This window comes from Arachis stenosperma, chromosome 7, assembly GCF_014773155.1.
Source record: "Arachis stenosperma cultivar V10309 chromosome 7, arast.V10309.gnm1.PFL2, whole genome shotgun sequence".
Lineage (NCBI taxonomy): Eukaryota > Viridiplantae > Streptophyta > Magnoliopsida > Fabales > Fabaceae > Arachis > Arachis stenosperma.
The window spans coordinates 39819220-39825894 of record NC_080383.1 but is presented as its reverse complement, the minus strand read 5'-3'; the positions used below and the strand labels follow the sequence as shown (position 1 = coordinate 39825894).

The 6675-nt window shown below is 41.3% G+C and overlaps 1 non-coding gene across 1 annotated transcript; it reads right to left on the bottom strand.

Moving 5' to 3' along the window:
• Positions 1 to 1443: 1443 nt before the first annotated feature.
• Positions 1444 to 1551, bottom strand: LOC130942969 (small nucleolar RNA R71). The gene has a single exon (XR_009071511.1). It is a non-coding gene; the product is annotated as a small nucleolar RNA R71 (small nucleolar RNA).
• Positions 1552 to 6675: the final 5124 nt, after the last annotated feature.

Below are 6675 nucleotides of genomic sequence, written 5' to 3'. Positions count from 1 at the left end.
ATACAAAGAATTGAAGATTCAGAACATACTGCAGAGGAATTATACAGAAAAAGCTGGGCGTTCAAAACGCCCAGTGAAGAAGGACAGACTGGCGTTTAAACGCCAGCCAGGGTACCTGGTTGGGCGTTTAACGCCCAAAAAGGTAGCATTTTGGGCGTTAAACGCCAGAATGGATACCATTCTGGGCGTTTAACGCCAGGATGGCACTAGGAGGAAGATTTTGTTTTTCAAATCAATTTTTTTCAAGTTTTCAAAGTTTTTCAAAATCAAATCTTTTTCAAATCATATCTTTTCAATCAAATGTTTTCAAAATCAATTTCTTTCCTTTTTCAAAGATACTTACTAACAATTAATGATTTGATTGAACATTTTAAGTATGTTGCCTTTTCTGTTGAGAAAGGTTTAATGTTTGAATCATATCTTTTCTTGTTAGGCAAGTCATTAATTTTTAAAAATCAAATCTTTTTAAAATTGTTTTCAAATCATATCTTTTCAATCATATCTTTTTAAAACCACAACTTTTCAATCAAATCAAATCTTTTTAATCACATCTTTTTCAAAATAAGTTTTCAATCAAATCTTTTTAACTTCTAATTTCAAAATCTTTTTTTCAAAAATCACTTGATTTCTTTCTTACTTTTATTTTCGAAAATCAATTAAGTGTTTTTCAAAATGTTTTCAAAATCTTTTTAATTGAATTTTCGAAAATCTTCTTCCTCTCTTCCCACATCCTTCTATTTATGGAGTATAACTCCTTCTTAATGCACAATTCGAACTCTATCTAATCAAGTTCGAATTCTTCTACCTCCTTCTTCTATTTTTCTTTTCCTCTGACACCTCAAGGAATCTCTATACTGTGACATAGAAGATTCCACATTTTCTTGTTCTCTTCTCTTTCGTATGAGCAGGAGCAGAGACAAAGGCATTCTTGTTGAAGCTGACCCTGAACCTGAAAGGACCTTGAAGCGGAAGCTAAGAGAAGCTAAGGCACAACTCTCTGTAGAGGACCTAACCGAATTCTTCAAAGAAGAAGAACACATGGCAGCCGAAAACAACAACAATGCCAACAATGCAAGGAAGGTGCTGGGTGACTTTACTGCACCTACTCCCAATTTCTATGGGAGAAGCATCTCTATCCCTGCCATTGGAGTAAACAACTTTGAGCTTAAGCCTCAATTAGTTTCTCTAATGCAACAGAATTGCAAATTCCATGGACTTCCAATGGAAGATCCTCATCAGTTTTTAGCTGAATTCTTGCAAATCTGTGACACAGTCAAGACTAATGGGGTTGACCCTGAGGTCTACAGACTGATGCTATTCCCTTTTGCTGTAAGAGACAGAGCTAGAATATGGTTGGATTCTCAACCTAGAGAAAGCCTGGACTCTTGGGAAAAGCTAGTCAATGCCTTCTTGGCAAAGTTCTTTCCACCTCAAAAATGGAGTAAGCTTAGAGTGGAAGTCCAAACCTTCAGACAGAAGGATGGTGAATCCCTCTATGAAGCTTGGGAAAGATACAAACAATTGATCAGAAAATGTCCCTCAGACATGCTTTCTGAATGGAGCATCATAGGTATTTTCTATGATGGTCTCTCTGAACTATCCAAGATGTCTTTGGATAGCTCTGCTGGAGGATCTCTTCATCTGAAGAAGACGCCTACAGAGGCTCAAGAACTAATTGAAATGGTTGCAAATAACCAATTCATGTACACTTCTGAAAGGAATCCTGTGAACAATGGGACAAGTCAGAAGAAAGGAGTTCTTGAGATTGACACTCTGAATGCCATTTTGGCTCAGAATAAGATATTGACTCAACAAGTCAATTTGATTTCTCAAAGTCTGTCTGGAATGCAAAATGCACCAAGCAGTACTAAGGATGCTTCATCTGAAGAAGAAGCTTATGATCCTGAGAACCCTTCAATGGAAGAGGTGAATTACCTAGGAGAACCCTATAGAAACACCTATAATTCTTCATGGAGAAATCACCCAAATTTCTCATGGAAGAATCAAGAGAAACCTCAACAAGGTTTCAACAACAATAATGGTGGAAGAAACAGGTTTAGCAATGGCAAGCCTTTTCCATCATCTTCTCAGCAACAGACAGAGAATCCTAAGCAGAACCCCTCTGACTTAGCAACCATGGTCTCTGATCTAATCAAGACCACTCAAAGTTTCATGACTAAAACAAGGTCTTCCATCAGGAACTTGGAGGCACAAGTGGGACAGCTGAGTAAGAAAATTACTGAACTCCCTCCAAGTACTCTTCCAAGCAATACAGAAGAAAATCCAAAAGGAGAGTGCAAAGCCATAACCATGGCCGAATTTGGAGAGGAAGGAGATGAGGTGGACGCCACTGAGGAAGACCTCAATGGGCGTGCACTGACCTCCAATGAGTTCCCTAATGAGGAACCATGGGAATCTGAGGCTCAAAATGAGACCATGGAGATTCCATTGGACTTACTTCTGCCATTCATGAGCTCTGATGAGTATTCTTCCTCTGAAGAGGATGAGTATGTCACAGAAGAGAAAGTTGCTAAATACCTTGGAGAAATCATGAAGCTAAATGACAAGTTATTTGGAAATGAAACTTGGGAGGATGAACCTCCTTTGCTCACCAAAGAACTGGATGACTTGTCTAGGCAGAAATTACCTCAAAAGAGACAAGATCCTGGGAAGTTTTCAATACCTTGCACCATAGGCACCATGACCTTCAAGAAGGCCCTGTGTGACTTAGGGTCAAGTGTGAACCTCATGCCTCTCTCTGTAATGGAGAAGCTAGGGATCTTTGAGGTACAAGCTGCAAGAATCTCACTAGAGATGGCAGACAACTCAAGAAAACAAGCTCATGGACTTGTAGAGAATGTTTTGGTAAAAGTTGAAGACCATTACATCCCTACTGAATTCATAGTCCTAGAGACTGGGAAGTGCATGGATGAATCTATCATCCTTGGCAGACCCTTCCTAGCCACAGCAAAGGCTGTGATTGATGTTGATGGAGGTGAACTTATCATTCAAGTGAATGAAGAATCCTTTGTGTTTAAGGCTCAAGGATATCCCTCTGTCACCATGGAGAGGAAGCATGAAGAGCTTCTCTCAATTCAGAGTCAAACAGAGCCCCCACAGTCAAACTCTAAGTTTGGTGTTGGGAGGCCACAACCAAACTCTAAGTTTGGTGTTGAACCCCCACATTCAAACTCTAAGTTTGGTGTTGGGAGGTTCCAACATTGCTCTGAGTATCTGTGAGGCTCCATGAGAGCCCTCTGTCAAGCTACTGACATTAAAGAAGCGCTTGTTGGGAGGCAACCCATGATTAATTTTATATATTTTCTTTTGTTATTTTATGTTTTTTGTAGGTTGATGATCATAAGAGTCACAAAATCAATGAAAAAGCAAAACAGAATGAAAAACAGGAAGAAAAATAGCACACCCTGGAGGACGCACCTACTGGCGTTTAAACGCCAGTAAGGTTAGCTGTTGGCGTTTAACGCCCAGTCTGGCACCATTCTGGGCGTTTAACGCCAGAAAGGGGCACCAGACTGGCGTTAAACGCCAGAAAGGGCAAGAACCTGGCGTTAAACGCCAGGAATGGGCACCAGCCCGCGTTTAACGCCAGAAATGGCTCAAAACGTGATTTTGAGCAACATTTGGTGCAGGGATGACTTTTCCTTGACACCACAGGATCTGTGGACCCCACAGGATCCCCACCTACCCCACCACCACTCTCTCTCTTCTTCCCCATTCACCAATCACCTCATTACCTCTTCCCCAAAACCCCTTCACCTATCAAATCCCCTCTTTCTCTTCACCACTCACATCCATCCTTCATAAAACCCCACCAACCTCACCCTTCAAATTCAAACCACTTTCCCTCCCACACCCACCCATAATGGCCGAACCCCATCTCCCCTATCTCCTATAAATACCCTTCTTCACTCCATCATTTTCACACAACCTAAACACCACTTCCCCCCTCCTTGGCCGAATATATAAGCCATCTCCTTCTTCCTCATTTCTTCTTCTTCTACTCTCTTCTTTCTCTTTTGCTCGAGACGAGCAAACCGTTTAAGTTTGGTGTGGTAAAAGCGTTGCTTTTTCGTTTTTCCATAACCATTTATGGCATCCAAGGCCGGAGAAACCTCTAGAAAGAGGAAAGGGAAGGCAAAAGCTTCCACCTCCGAGTCATGGGAGATGGATAGATTCATCTCAAGGGTGCATCAGACCACTTCTATGAAGTTGTGGCCTTGAGAAGGTGATCCCCGAGGTCCCCTTTCACTCAAAAAGGGTGAATATCCGGAGATCCACCATGAGATCCGAAGAAGAGTTGGGAAGTGCTTACCAACCCCATTCAACAAGTCGGAATCTTGATGGTTCAAGAGTTCTATGCCATGCATGGATCACCAAAAACCATGATCAAAGTATGAACCCGGATCCAAAGAATTATCTTACTATGGGTTCGGGGAAAATACAACTTTGATCAAAGGTTGGACCAAGTCCTCACAGTCATATGTGAAGAGGGCGCACAATGGAAGAGAGATTCAAGAGGCAAGCCGGTTGGTGGACGAAATTGTGATTCAAATTCTTGTATCATTTGTGATCAATGTTCTAATTATGGCTCTGGTGGAATTCACAACTCCGTTCAACTAACCAGCAAGTGTACTGGGTCGTCCAAGTAATAACCTTACGTGAGTAAGGGTCGAATCCACAGAGATTGTTGGTATGAAGCAAGCTATGGTCACCTTGCAAATCTCAGTTAGGCGGATTGAACATTTGTAATAGTGATAATTGGATTGTTCTAATAAAAAGGAATAATAAAAGGGATAGAAATACTTATGCAGATTCATTGGTAGGAATTTCAGATAAGCGGAATGGAGGTGCTGTAGAGCTCTAGGACGCCTGCTCTCCTATTCCTTCTACCCAATCCTTCTTACTCCTCTCCATGGCAAGCTTTGTATAGGGGTTCACTATCAGCTGTGGCTACTTTCATTCCTCTCGGGGAAATAACCTGCACGGCTGTCACTCGCACAGCTAACCAGTCTGGAGGCATCACCCATGGTTGATAGCTACATCCCATCCTCGCAGTGAAAGCTATGCACGCACTCTGTCACAGTACGGCCAATCACCGGTTGGTTCCCGCTCCTACTGGAATAGAATCCCTTTTGCGTTTGTCACTAACGCCCAGCAGGTTAAAGTTTGAAGCACGTCACAGTCATTCATGAACGGATCCTACTCGGAATACCACAGACAAGGTGAGACTTTCCGGATTCCCAGGATCCTACTCGGAACACCACAGACAAGGTTGGACTTTCCGGATCCAGATGAATGCCGCCATCTATCTAGCTTATACCACGAAGATTCTGTTGGGGAATCTAAGAGATACACATTCAAGCCTTGATGCATGTAGAACGTAAGTGGTTGTCAATCACGCGCGTTCATGAGTGAGAATAATAATGAGGGTTATCTAACTCATCATCATTCATCATGTTCTTGAGTACGAATGAATATCTTGGAATAAGAATAAGATAGAGAATTGAATAAAAGAAAATAGAACTTCATTATACTTGAGGTACAGCAGAGCTCCACACCCTTAATCTATGGTGTGCAGAAACTCCACCGTTGAAAATACATAAGCAAGAGGTTCAGGCATGGCCGAATGGCCAGCCCCTAAACGTGATCAATGATCTCCTAAGATGAAGAATAAAACAAAACTGAGACCAAAGATGATTGATACATTAGTAAATCATCCTATTTATAATAAACTAGCTCCTAGGGTTTACATGAGTAAGTAATTGATGCATAAATCCACTTCTGGGGCCCACTTGGTGTGTGCTTGGGCTGAGCTTGATTTATCCACGAGCTGAGGCTCCTCTTGGAGTTGAATTTCGAGTTATGATGTGCTTTGGGCGTTCAACTCCGGATTATGACGTTTTTCTGGCGTTTAACTCCAGAAAGGAGCGTGTACTTGGCGTTCAACGCCAGTTTGCGTCGTCATTCTTCGAATAAAGTATGGACTATTATATATTGCTGGAAAGCCCTGGATGTCTACTTTCCAACGCCGTTGAGAACGCGCCATTTAGAGTTCTGTAGCTCCAGAAAATCCATTTCGAGTGCAGGGAGGTCAGAATCCAACAGCATCAGCAGTCCTTTTGTCAGCCTTTTTTCAGAGTTTTGCTCAAATCCCTCAATTTCAGTCAGAATTTACCTGAAATCACAGAAAAACACACAAACTCATAGTAAAGTCCAGAAACGTGAATTTAGCATAAAAACTAATGAAAACATCCCTAAAAGTAGCTTAAACTTATTAAAAACTATGTAAAAACAATGCCAAAAAGCGTATAAATTATCCGCTCATCACAACACCAAACTTAAATTGTTGCTTGTCCCCAAGCAACTGAAAATCAAATAGGATAAAAAGAAGAGAATATACTATAAAGTCCAAATATCAATGAATATTAATTTAATTACATGAGCGGGACTTGTAGCTTTTTGCTTCTGAACAGTTTTGGCATCTCACTTTTTCCTTTGAAGTTCAGAGTGATTGGTATCTTTAGGAACTTAGAATTTCAGATAGTGTTATTGACTTTCCTAGTTAAGCATGTTGATTCTTGAACACAGCTACTTTTGAGTCTTGGCCGTGGCCCTAAGCACTTTGTCTTCCAGTATTACCACCGGATACATAAA